The 14,705-nt window shown below is 37.4% G+C and overlaps 1 protein-coding gene across 1 annotated transcript in view; it reads left to right on the top strand.

The window, feature by feature from the left end:
* NXPH1 (neurexophilin 1) overlaps positions 1-14,705 on the top strand; it is a 141,852-nt gene that overhangs the window by 70,492 nt on the left and 56,655 nt on the right. The window lies entirely within an intron of this gene.

Below are 14,705 nucleotides of genomic sequence, written 5' to 3' on the forward strand. Positions count from 1 at the left end.
TCAGAAGACAATGTGAGAAAAAATGAGAATTAGTGAGGTGAATGGTATAAAACCATTTCCTTTCGGCTGCTGTTTGTCAGAAGTCAGGAAAACATGCTGGACCTCTCTATCAAGAGTGTTTATGTTGACTCAGGCATTGTATGGGTCACTGAATACTTGAATAATTCTTGGATATTTCAGTCCATTTAATCGTCAGATGCCACTTTAAACATTATGTACAATGTTGATAAAGCTACATAGTGAGTTCTCTTGAGTTCTCTTTTTTTTTTTTTTTCTCAGTCTAGGGATGGATTTGACTCTTCCATGGCTGAGAACAGTACTTCTGTTCGGTGTAAACATGAAGATTTGCAGTAAAAAATGCAAACTGGAGAAAGAATAATGATTTGTATAATGCTACATTAGGTCTGAGTCCCAAATCCAAATGTGATATTGCTTACAATTGCATATATAGTGTTCCCATGGATTTATCCCAGCTATAACCAATAGTTAATAACAAATCATAGGCCCAATGTGACTTTCACACAGAGGTTTCTACACAAGACTGTGTGTGAATAAAAATGGATATTATTTCTTTTTCTATCCAAAGAAATGAATCAATCAAATTCTTGTGGAGAACACATTTTTTTCCATTCAGTTTTAAACAGCATTAGCACAGCAATCAGATTTTCAGTTGAAAGATAAATACTTCTGGACCTGGGTCTGAAAATGTTCAAAATACTAAACAGTAAAGACAACTCCCTTACCTTTGTGTTTCAAAGGGCATTAGAATTTTGCTCTATAGGTGGATAGCTTCTCAGACTGTCTTGCCTCTAAGTGACCTACTCTGTTATTTTTAGGCTGTGTTAAATGACCCTGAATGTTCAGGGAAAAAAAGAAGAAAAAGATTTAAACATTAAGATTTTATCATTATTTTAAAGACACTTTGATATCACAGTATAATAACACTACTAATTGATGATTGCTTCTGACAGTGCTGTACCTTCCACAGCTGAAATTTTAGAGATTATTGCAAACATATAATAGTATGGAGAAAACAGTTTAACTCTGTTGGAAGAAAAGAATATGTAACAACATTAATCCTTAAACTGCATTTGAAAATACACAGAGAGAGCAGTGTCCTGTAATTATAAAAGGCAGCAGCAATGATGGGGCAAAGACAACCCCATGTGGTCATCTCCCTTGCTTAGTAAAAAGGGAACCAAATAAATAAGGCCAACAATCCAGTTCTCAGCAGGGGAGGAAACCTTTGCTTATGTGTAGGTAGGCAGGGGTGGGGATGGTGAGGGCTGGTGGGGAGAGTACTGAGGGTCACTGCAGGTATGCAGGTGGGGAAGATGGGTAACAAAAGGAGCGGATGTGTAAAAAAGGGAGAGGATGGGAAGGTCTGTGTACAGGGAATGGTGGCCTCACGCTGCACAGCTGTAAGTTTCGGACTCTGAATGATGCTTTGTAGACTTCATTCATCTTGTTTTGTAGACAGAAGAAAGATTTCCTTTTTAATTGAAGCACGCTGCAGAAGCCAAGATGAGATCATGGCTTCTTGTTTATGATTCTTATTTTCTAACAGAGAAGGTTGTCTTGTTTCCTTCTCATAGGGGGTCGGAGCACGTATTCAGCACCTCACATGTGAAGTTGGCTTTAATTACCCTTCTAAAAGAGAGTGATTAGAAATAAAGCAAGTAGGTTTAAATCTTTGGGCTGCTGCTCAGGTTTTCCCTGTCTTTCATTGGACAGATTCCTTTGAATGCAGTGGGACTTTGCCTGAGTAAAAAATTAACGAGAGACTTTGGTTATAGGTTTCATTGCAAAATAGAGCTACAAGAGAAATCAGTGTCACATTCATTTTAATTTGCCATACTGAAGCATGCTTTTTGCCTCACTAAACTGATGCCCTGCCTTTGTTATCTGTGCAGATCTGAGATGATTTTGCTGATTTTTTCACTGTTCCCTTACAAGTGGATTGTTACAGTTCCAAGTAACTGCAAGATGTGCAGCAGCTGCTGCTGTTATTGATAAATGATGCAGCCAGTTTTATTAGGATACATGTAGGTGCCTTTCAGGTAGTGAAATAAGAGTATTTAAAGGCAAAGCCCTAGGTAGAGTGATGTATGAAGTACTCAGCCTGCCTGGTTGTGAATGGTTGTGTTAGGTTGATAGCTGTGCTATAATGTGTTCACAATAATGCTTTACTGAAGCTAACACTGCTTACTTTGAAATGTCTGAGTAAACACTGTACAGCTGCACCCCTCCTCAAGCAGACCTAAGGGCAATATTTCACCTGCTTTCCTCCCATTTTGAGGAAAGGATGAGCTCTTTTCAGGGGACAGCTTGCTCCTAGCAATATGCTTGCTTTGGTTTGGTCTCTCCTCTTTCTTTCTGTGCCTTTGTTTATTGGGAAGACCTGGTTTTGCTGCCCTTGCTCTTCCTCCTATGAGTGGGGTTAAATACAAGGAAAACTTTCTCCTCTTTACTGCCTCACATTCAGAGAGTTGTATCACATCATCTCACTAGGATCCTTCCTCCAGCTTTCAGACTTTGTTATGTGCTTTTGCTGTTCTTTACCCTTTCTGTCACTTGTAAATAGATGTTTTTTTCCTCTGTTTTTATGGTTTTGGATCTAAGGGGGAAAAATCAATAAAATGTTCAAATAAAAAGGGAGTGAAAAGGAAAGAAAGAATCACACATAGAGCCCAAGGATGTGCGTGCTTTTGGTTGTTATACACTTGAAAGGCCTTTATATTTTTTGTGCGAGAGGGAATGATTGCTTTTGAAGGTATATTCAAGTATATTTACAAAAAATGTTTTGTGAATATCAGTGGATGAAGACATATTTACAGTAGTCAATGACAAAAAAACAACATAGAAAAAACTTTTCAGCTTACAAGAGTTACAAAAATGCAGTAAAGTATAAAAACATACTGTTACTATGATTCAAAAGACAAGCAGGGAGAAAGCAACCAGCTACATTGAAAAGGCAAACATTAGGATTAACGATTAGAAAAGAAGACAGTGCCATTTTGCTGGGATACTCAACATGCTAGCTTGTTTGCACTCGGTAAAGCAAAACTTTCTGCTGATATTGTCACATTGTTTTTAGCTGACATTTGGAAGTATGCATCTATGATAAACATGTAGGGGAAATAACCTGTATTGAGATGACAAGAGATATGATTATTTCATGAGAAATCCAGATCCCTAAGCAGAGAGGCGATATTCAGAACAAACTGAGATGCAGCTAGACAGGTTGTGAGGAGATTAAGGTTTGCATGACACAAAGCTGTGAGCTGGTCACACAGCATGATACAGGCTTATAAAACAGGCTTTCCTCCCTCCTTCCAGGAGCCTTCAAATCATTCACCCTGAAAGGAGATGATTGCTGAGAATTTAGGCAGGGTGCCACATATGCCTACGAGGTTGTGGCTGACAAGTGGTGGGGCAGAGCACTGATGTTACAGCATGTGGTGGTAGACTGAGACCTTATGGTCTGGAGAAAAGGAAGTTATAGTGGGCTACCTGAAAGCTTTAAATGCTCAGAATATTCTATTCTGTTGGTAGAAATTGATCTGGCTCATGCACTGATTTACAGAGTTCACCTCGGAGTCATGACAAAATGTACTCTATCCCTGCCTTTTGCACACAGAACATAGATGTTCTGCTGCATTGTTGGGACTGTAGCCTTCACCATGACCCATGGTGCCAAAATGTTTGGTGTCAGCTTTACTTTGTCATCCTAAATTTGAGCTTCCTTTCTCTGCTTTGTTTCTTTCAATTACTCTGCATGGACTGTTTATATAAGAGATGAAAAATAATCGTAGATATTTTATTTTGGAGAAACCCCTCTCCATAAACCAAACAGTTCTACAGCCTGTACATGTGAGTTTTGTAGCCCATCTTTACTTGACTGAAATTCAAATTGATGTAAAATTTATGCCAAAGCAGTTTGATAAGAGACCTGCAATTTTTATTTATTTGTTTCTCAGTTGGTAGAAGTGTTTTTAGCAACAACAACAAAAAAAATCCTTAGTTTAAATCACTATTTAAATCTTTTTTATTACTCAAATCCAAAATGTCTGCAAGAGAAAAGAGATTGCATTCAGTTGAATTAAACATACTTCAGGTAGTGAGAACCAGTAGATTATGAGATTATATTATTATAATCATAATAACCTCTCTGAAATTATTAGGTCAAAATGAATTTTAAATTTAGGGTCCTTTGTTATATTTTGGTTGTCAGGACTTCACTGCCATTTCGAGATGTCTCAATAATTGGAAATAGAGTAGGGATTTCACATCATTCCTACAGGGGACACAGATGAAAGGATCAAGGCTGAAGGGATAACACATGAAAAGAAGCAGAAGGAATTATTGTTGCCAAGTCCAACAGGCATTCAGAGCGGGGTGTCAGAGTGGATTGACTTCAATAAAAAAAATTGCCCTAGTAACAGCTGAGTTAAATGTGTGAGTAAGGGCCTCAGGAACTGGACTATTGTTTGATATTTCCACCATCACTTTGCATGCCAGTCAGCATTACTGACTGGGAAGCTGACACTGTCTGAATTAGTTTGGTTGTTAAGTGTTAGCAATGGTCTGATTAGCCTTGTTTTGAAGGAGCATTTGGGGTGTAGACTACTGTCTTTATCCTTGGCTTGTTGACTGATGTGTTCTTATGTTTCTCACACTTGGTACAATCCATTTTGAAGTCTGCTTTGATTATGAATACTCTGTGTAGTGTTGCTTCCCTAACAGCTCTTCACCATACTCCATTCTCATTCATAACTTATTTAATGATGAATGGAAAACATCAATAGTACTGGATGTAGTGTGTTAATATATTTTTGTACGTCTAACAGCATGTTTGGCCTTCTACTGTAATTGATAGAGTCTGAAATGATTGAAAATCGCTCTTGAATTTTATGAGTTTCTTAACCCAAGTTAATTCTTTATGAGCTGCAGGAGCAGGCAAGTCAGTAGGTGGCATGGAAAATTTAGCATTTTATTAGTGTGAATATGTAACTATAGGGTCTCTGTTCTAGTACAGTTGTGTTCTGATATGTGACAATGCAAAAATATTGCTTTCATAAACACAGTCCCACTCTGCATAAGCTATAGTTTTATTTATAATAATGACATTAAAAGAAGGAAATCTTTACCAATGGTAAAGGGAGGGTTTGATATAGGATGAGTGATACATAATTCCCTGCCACTTTGGTTTCCCAAAGCTTGAAACAGGTTTGCAAAGTGTTAGTAGCTTAATAAGTTTCTGAACCTTGATTTCATATGATTTCAACTGCTTTCTCTCCCCAGCACTGCAGAAACCTTACTTTATATCAGAGGCCACCTAGGATCTTGGTTTCCTGACTGGGTCAAGGGTTGGACCCAGGTTGCAGAGGGATAAACATATCTCCCCACTACCAGTCTTTGCAACAGCATTTGTTGACCTCTTCTACCTTTACACATGGCTGTTCTGTGGAGGCAGCATCCACCCTTGACTTAATCATTAGGTATAAATAATGGAATAACCTCTCTGATTTGTAGAAGGTCTTGTGCCACCCTTCTGGCAAAGAGCCATGTATGGAGAGAAGGCATACGACCAAAACCCAGATAAAGGCTGTGTGCTCCACTGGTACTTCAGTCTGGTACCAGTGAGGAGTGCTAGAACAAGACCAGACCTTTTACTTCAGGCTTCCAGATCATAGAACTGCAAAAAGAATTTAGCTGCATTTTTGTTGTCATATCAAATTTTTCATGGAGCTCACCATGATGGAGTACCTAATATGCTGTCATGAAACAGAGTACTCTGAGTAAACCCCACATCAGTGCATTAGTTGTGGAAGTGAGAGAGCTCTGCTGCCAAAGATCATTGCTGTTGAACTTTGAAGAAGCAACAGGCAATATAGAGCCCAGGTACCTAGTAATTTAACTCTGAATCATAGTACCTCTGTCAGCAGCTGACTCCTATTACAGGCAGGAATCAAAAACAAAAATAAACCCACTGCCAATCATCAAAACACACTGTTCAATAGACCTTGTGAATCTAGCCACAAGCACCTTTCCCTCTCTCATAGGAGACTTAATTACATGGGACACAAGGTACAGTTGAATACTTAGGCAGACCATAAAATAAAGTGTCGTATGTACCTGCCTGTTTTTATTTTTCATGGCAGGTGGGTCAGATTACAGACGTGAAATGTCCCTTCAGAAGTTACTTATAGTCTGTTTCCTTTCATTTTCTGGACATCATCAAATTCTTGTTTTAATTGATGCTATTTGAATTGTAGGCAGACATTAATTAGGCAATGGTACAAAACCTAAAGCAATTAGGTCCCCAAATAAAAACCCGTATCATACAGAATGTTTCTCTTCTAGGTGGACTTAATATATCACAGCTCATGTTTCACCACTGCATTGAAGAATATTTTCTGAGTAATTGACAGATAGGGAAAGAAGAGAAGGACAGCTGGAGTACTGGACAATATGTCCATGGAGATATTTTTATGGGGAAAGGTTTAGGCAAAGATGCATAAATCATGCCTGCCATAGCCGAGATTGTATAGCCACTCAGACATGCAGGTTGCCAGCTTTGACATATAAAGTGAGGTACATATATGTAAATTTTATATAGGAATTTTATTTCAAAATAAGTCTGATTTAGTTTTTAAGATTCAAGAACTTTGACAGACTCCCTCACATCCTATATTTTTACAGTAGCTGTATTTTCCTGCTGATATTGAAACACTTGCACTGAATTTCTTAGCTCTTCAACACAGTTGGAAAAAGAGTTTTTAAAGAATACTGGAAGAAACAGTAGAATGGACTCTTCTGGTCTTCCCTTTTCTCTGTATTTTTATACTTATCTCTTCTATTAACACCTTTTCTTTTTTTTTTTTCTTTTTTTTTTCCTAGAGGAAGTGGTGGGACTTCAATGTTCTACAGAAGCCTTGGCTCACCCAATTATACTGTAGTGAGATAGGGACAGCTATTGGGAGTCTCATGTCCTCATCACATTTTATATGTTGCATCCATACAAGGTCAGAGCAGAAAAGCTGTTACCTTTTCAAAGTTTCCCATACCATTTCAGACATTGTCATATATCACTTTGGTTTAGCTCATGTAGAAGACAGAGTCTCAATAAGGCTGCAACTTTGGAACTTCGGATGTAATTGATGGAGACAAAATTTCAACAGATTTCAATTTTCTAGCATGTTGATAAAACCAGTCTCTATTCTGATATGTGAAAAGCATGCTTATTTTATATTTGAAAGCTCAATACAAAATCTGAGGAGGGTGTCCTTGAGTAAAGCAGTATGAGAATTAAGAGGAAGGTTAGTTGCTTTAGCAAATGGGCTGGAATTTGTTTTTTGAATTTTCCTGGCATTTCATAATACCCCAGAAGGAGTGGGGATGGACCTAGGTTGCTTAGGCTCACTTTAAGGAGATGCTTTAGCAAAAAAAGGACACTAAAGCACCCAGGTTTCAGTACATTATCTCCTTCCTTTTCCTGATAAATCTGCCACTGTTGTGAAAGCCACACACCTACATTGAAGATGTTATTCCAGTGTTACACATTTTCTCACAGCAGTTGAACTCTTCTTTCATGTTTGCAACCTGCCAAATGTAGCTTGGAATCAAAAGTGACTGTGTTTTCATTGATATTTATGGAGAAGGTCTGGGGGCTGCAAAGAAGAGAGAAAAAAGATAGTGAAAAATTACTGTGCCTTTAATAGTATTATTTTTTTTAGTACAAGATGTGTTTGGATGTGTTTAGTAAATAGCGTATGTGAAGTTGTGACTCATTTTTTGAAATCTGAAATTTGCGAATTTTGCTACAGTTGTAGGTGGTGTCTGAGACAAATGCTGTCTGGAGCAGCACTGAGTGTACTGGTGTATTTACAGAATGGAGTTGTTCTGAGGATACTGCTGCAAGGTGGCAAGCTTTGCATACACTTGTCATAGAAAATCACAATTCAGAACCTGTGGTTGCTGGTTAAGTATAATGGGATAGTAAAAGAAAAAAAATATATGAAAAGAAATAGAATGCAATTGCCTGTAAGCATAGTTTCTGGCTAATGGCTTGTAATCACTGAGGAAAGGGGAGCCCAAGAGCTTGCTTCTCCAGGCACCCTGCAAGACCAGGCTGGAAGGAGACGCAGGGCAGAACCCAAGTACCATGTGAGCCCTGCTCTGTACATGAGTAAGTAGCCCTGGAAAAAGGGTTGGATCAAAGAGGTATGCCCCAGTGAGCATCACCGGATGCTGGGCAGCTGGCCTTTTCAGTTCTTTACCTGTGCCATGCCACCCTTTCTGAGAAACTTGGCTAAAATGACTGAAATGATTGAAATGAGGTCAATCTCTCATTTTCTACATGCTCCAATTCTACCTGGGAGTTTACTTAAGTATTTTAGATGCATCTCCAACAGAGAGGAAGGATACACTCTCAATGCTTGAACATGGAAGGTAAGAAAGGGGCAGAACACCTCTCCCCTCCATAACTCTCTGGGTACTTTTCTTAACCCCAAAACCTTTGCTTTATTTCACCAACCCATTTGACACAGACCTATTCCTTAGCATGGTGAGAGAGCTTTTGATCTGCAAAAGCATTCAATGCTGCTCTGATAAACAGATTGCATTTCAAATGAACTTGAAACATGAGAAGATGACAGTTTGGGAAATGTAAAATTGAAATATGAATGGGTTATATGCTACTGTATGTGTGGAGGAGGGAAACGTGATAACTGAGCAGTTTAAATAGCAGGGTTCCCCTCTGTTTCTTTTCTTCCTAGTGCTTGTAGTAAATTATGGGCTTAGTGCTCAGACTCCAGTGCATATTTTACCACCTTGTTTCATAAGTCTGAATACAGCATTTAGTGGGAGGACAGCCTGTAATTATGTTGTAAGTTATCAAACAAACTGCAGATGTATAAATGTGAGGGTAGGCTTAACTACTTTGTTTTGAAAGGGAACTTTAATATTAAACAAATGTGTACTTATTGGAAATGGCAGTGTTGAAAGCCTGAATTGCGAGTCTGACTTGATAAACCTAATCTTTCCCTAAAGTTCTATATATTATGGAGAAGTAATAAGATATCTTGACTAACTTAAATAGTTCCTTTCATGTTGGAAAAAGGGCCCCACTCCTTGAAGTAATTAATTGTCTGATGTAAAGCATACCATGTACATGACCAGATTTTTAATATTACCTGTATAGATATGATTGGTTACAATATGGATACATGTGCATCCACAGTAGCTAGTTAGAACATGCAAATTAAATGCTTGTGTGCATTTAGAGGAAGAAAAAGTAATATTTTCTTGCATCTATTTTCAGAAATTTTCACTGTAATAATCAAGCTTTGGCAAACAGATCTAGATATGAACCAGACTCCACAAAAAGCTGCAGCTGAACCTAAGGCAAATATTTAATATTTCTCATGAACTGTGCTTTGTATTCCTTCACTTTTTACTGCCTTTTCCTTTTTTTTCACCTAGGACAGGAAGAAATGGGAATATAACACATGACATGCACAATTTTCACAATAATTATAATCTGTCTTAAAGGATGACGTGCCCTGAAACTCATCTTTTAGTCCATTGCTATAGACACAGTAGGCTTAGATCATTCATGCTCGCACCAACTGAGCATGTGGATACTGGGTATTTCTGCAAACCAGTATGAATTACTCTCAAGTATTTTCCAAGTTTTCCTGCTTTTATTGCTAAATATGAATGGAAAGCTGGTATAGGTACAGTAAAGGAAATGTGCTATGAGGATAAAGGTTGTGTCAGTTGTCTCACAATAAAGTTTAAGTGAATGAGGATGAACATTTAGATGAAGCTTATCTCTTCTGATTACCTGAATAATAATAGTAAAAAGTCCAGGCATTTAAAATTTATTTTATATGGAGAAACACACAGTTATGACAGCAGGGACAAACAAGAATGAGCATGAATTCTCCTGAGTTGGGGATTTAGCTTTGAAACCAAGGTCATTACTGTTCCAATGGATTTATTTATTGTTGCGTATGCATATTTAAAGAGCAAGGAAGCAGAAGTTCATTGTGAACATAAGTTCTGAAGAAGCAGTTTATTGTTCAGAGTCCTGAGAACAAGAAAGGAATGAGAGAGGAGAGAAGGGAAACAGGGAAATGGTAGTATTTTAATTCACATTCCTCTCAGTGGGGAAAATATCTAGAGACTGGGGTGGTGGCAGATGGACACAGGGAGTCTATTTACAACTTGTCCTTGAGGTATTTGCTTTCTGCTGCAGTTTGACCTTTGATCTGAATGTGTCAACTCACCTGCTGTGGAACCAGCATCCAGAGCTTGCGTTGTCCATAAGGTTATGTATATTTTATTGCTGCATAAGGCACTTTATTATGTTGTCAGCTACATAAGGCATGTAAATTGTCACTATGGCCAGCTGCATTTTTTCACAAAGGTTAATGCCTTTAATAAAATTTTCTTCTTTTTTTTTTTATTAACCCATTCTACAGCAAATAATGTGACCACAGTTTCTTGGTGGAACATTTCCAATGCTGCTAAAGGGCTGCGATAAGCCAGGACAGAGTGTTCTCATATTTTCTTTTTCTATTAGATAATAAAGATTTACAAAGAACCCAGTGAAGCAGAAAACAAGTCCATGACTATCTACATTGTTTACAAAAGCAAAGAGTTAAGGACTTGTCACAAGGACAGCAGCAAGTTATAGGGAGGAACAACTGCATTGCTCAATACTTTGATCAAAAAGTAGCAATATGAGAACTGGCTGTTTCTCAAGAGACCAAACAGTTGCTCTCAGGAGATCAGGTGACTATTAATGCTGAATTCAGCAAAAAATGTATTTTATAGACATACTTGATTGCTTTACTGATTAGACCAAGTTTCACCTTTAGTGCCTGCAGCTGTAGGAGTACACATTATATTTGCCAGTAACACCACAAGAGCTTTTCTATGAAGGTATCAAGCCTTCTTAAAATCCTTCGAAAATTCTAATATGTGTGAAATCTCAGAGAACATACTTGAAGGCATGGTATAATGGAGAGGAAAGAATACCGGGCCCTGTGCTCTGCGAGTGTTAAAGAGAGAGTGTACAGCAAGGCAAGATGTATCAGGAATCTCAGCATCTAAGATCTGATTCTGGCGTAGTGTAATCTGTGAGCCAGATGCACACTATGAGCCTTTTAGGTCTCAGGCTGAATTTGAGGAGCTGAAAGGTTGAGAGAGAAAAAACACTGCATTTCTCCCAGCTGGTGAGCTTTTGATATAACAAAGGAACCAGACAGCAGAAATATTTTCATTTGAAAACTATGTCATATTAATTTTGTATTTAGCTATGCATATTCAGTTAGATCCTATGTAAGTTAGAATCATAGAATCATAGAACAGTTAGGGTTGGAAAGGACCTTAAGAGCATCTAGTTCCAGCACCCCTGACTTGGGTGGTGTGGTCAGACCATTTGCCAGTGAAGACTGAGACAAAGAAGTCATTAAGAACCTCAGCCTTCTCCAAATCCAAATAGTTAACAGGAAACTCCAGTAGTTATCTACAGGCTTTGTATCGAGTCCTGGGAAACAGGTCCTGATCCTACTATATTCTGTAGTGATCAAAATCATAAAAGTCATCTGATCAATAGGCACATTGGACATATATGCTCTTAATCTATGCCAGTTACAAAATAATGGAATTTACATTAAAACTCAAAAGAAAGTCTAAGCTAAATGTCATTATGCTGGATTTGAGGTAATCTCAGGTGCGCACACTGAGTGTCATGATAAGTCAGGTGACAGTTAACTTTATAGAGCTATTGTAGCTTTTTGGTCTTAGGTCTGAGCCCTCTACTTCAGTAAGGTTTTGTAACTGACCCAAAGGTAGATATCAGACTTGCTTGGAGTCCTTTGTAGGAGTAGATGGTTAAAGTCTGCTGCTTGCAAAAATGTGTTTGAAAACTGGAACATATATCTAAATATGTCACTGCTGAAATTAACTGTTGTGCATTGATATTTATATTTTGACGGAAGCTAGAGACCTCAGCCCTAGAAACCTTGGTGTTAAGAGCTGTTCATTAATACAACATGAGACAAATTTTGTTCCAAGTTACCTTGTGATCAAAACATCAGGTGCAGTAGGAAAACTCTTCATACTTTTAAAGAGAAGGCATAAAATCAGTTATACTACAAATTTTCATGATAGAGAACATTTTAATAACTTCTTTCTTGAGCACATGCAAAGTGAAAATATCTCTTGAAACAGCCTTTCTCTTATTTTAATTGCAGCTGTGCAATAATTTGGAAGAAGAAGTAATACTGTATCCTTTGTTTTACTAATAATGTGCATTTATTGTGCTTTGATGTTTTTAATTTTGAAGATTTTATGAAAAGAAGAACAAGACACAAGAAAGTTGGAATTAGTTTTTTGTTCAGAGTATAAATTGGGGACCAAAATGTATTGCAGCCAAGAATCCATCTGTGACTATCATCTAATTTGATCAGGATGTCTCCAAATGTGTGACTGGTGACATCTGCTCTGTTAACATATATTTCTAGCTATGTGGAGATTGAGGCCCAAAAAAGGTCATTTGCAATCTATGAATTCATCAATGGAAACAACAAGATGTATTGATGACTTTAACCTCTTTCACAATAATCACAGAGATGTTTGCCATATGGCAAACTTTCAATATGAAACTTCTAGTAGTAAAAGTAGTAGTAAAAGGTACCTATGTATGCCAACAATTTCTACAAGTAATAGGCCAATAACATGCAGATGCTATCAAAGCCACCAACAGAGTCAAGGTCCACTGCTGCTAGTGTAATGAAGAAGAAAACTTGATGAACATATCAAATTGTTCTTCAGAAGACACATTCCTTCCTGTGAGGAAGGGAGAAAGTGAGAAGGTTAGATGAATTAAGAGTTTCGGAGAGCTGTTTGTACTACAACATTGAGTTATTGCTCTATGCCGCTATATCTGCAAGTAGCAGGGAAGAGAGCTGTAAGCATGAAAGTTCAATGAAATCTGTGTTTTGTAGCATCCATCCTACTATTCTGGAAGAATCAGGGAGAGCCAATATTGCAGAAATAATACTTGGAAAATCTGCCACTATGGGCCAGGAGAGTCTAATTCACACAGAGGTCTGCAGGGCACAGTAACCACTGTATTGAAAACTGCTAGTGATGCACCAAATAAGCATTTCTTAAAGTCAAAAGTATATAAAGAAAGGAAAAAGATGTCAGTCACTGTGATGACTTGGCAGCTGCCCAACATCAGTAACTAGAAATGTGTGATTCAGCATTTGAGAGAAGTTGGTGAAATAATTTTATTGGCTCTGCAAAGTCAATAAAAATAATCTTGCCAAAATAGTTTTCTTATTTACTTCTCTTGAGAAACTCAGTACTTTGTCTATATCAGATACAAGAAAAATTGAACACACCATCTTCCATTGCTTAATGGCAGTGGCTTTAAAAACCATAATGTCCCTCTGATACAGTTCTGCTCCTGTTGTTAAGTGGTGGCTAGAAACAGCTTCCTAGTAAGAATGTTTTTCTTGCTTCACAAACACACGATATCCTTCCACAGAGACAGACTTATATCCTTTTAGGTACTTCAGGTGACAGAGGTCTTTAGATTTTAGTTTGAAGCAACTACATCATCTGTATGTACAAAATCTGAAAGAAGCTACTGGCAGCTTTATGTAAATCCACAGGAAAGAACCTAAAATTCTCCTATTGTGCTTTTTTTCTTTTTTTTTTGTGTTTTTTTTGGGGACACATAGTTTATTAGTGTTCTTTTTTTTTTTTTTTTAGTTATGCCGTATAAATTTGTAAATTATAAAGTTCTGTTTCAAAGGAATTAGGCAAAGATCTGGGCAAGAAACTGGCAGAGGTAGTAAATTGTCCATCTTACTGCTTTCTGTGTACAGTCTATGTTCTTTCTTCTCCAAGACTGCATTAGTTCTAAAGTTTGTAAACAGTTAACAATTAATGACCCTAATGAACTCTGAGTGAACATATTTTTCTATTTATGAAATGTTCAATAAAATGCTGTCCCATACATATCTTTCCTTCATATCGTAGAATAATCAATTAAACATATAATGTTTACATTCTGAAAAATCCTCTCTTGGAGTTTGATATTGGTTGTGAGCCTGTTACACCTGACCAGTTAGTCAATTTTGATTAATTTTGAAGCTGGTGCTCTGCATACAATTTTTTTTTAGGTCCAACTTTGGTTCATGATAACTTGTGGAAGTAAAGCATAAAAACCTCAAAGAAAAATTTTAAAAATTATGACTTAAAAAATCATCAAATACTAATTCCCTATCTGTTTTTAGTTTTCTTCATTAACATCTAGATGATTTGTATGATTTTCACTGAAATTTGCTTTTCTGTCTCCTTTGGTGCTTTTTAAAATTCCACTTTACACATAACATTTTACATGTCAACATGTGCTGTAGGTTCAGTTCTATAGAGTGCTTTCAAACCATACAAAGCCCATATTATCCCCAGCATCATTTCTTAAGTCATCAGAACCTTGTCATATTAGGTGCTTGTGGTCTGACAGGCAAGTTCTGGTTTAAAAGAAAAGTGCCTCATAAGAACAAACACATTTGATCTTTTCAACTATTTTTAGTTTGTGTCAATCTTCTATGGCCATGGGCAACATAGGCAAAATGCCAACACTGGCAATCTTTTCAGACACTCTAATATTCCAA

This window comes from Melopsittacus undulatus, chromosome 1 (assembly GCF_012275295.1).
Source record: "Melopsittacus undulatus isolate bMelUnd1 chromosome 1, bMelUnd1.mat.Z, whole genome shotgun sequence".
NCBI classification, from domain to species: Eukaryota; Metazoa; Chordata; class Aves; order Psittaciformes; family Psittaculidae; genus Melopsittacus; species Melopsittacus undulatus.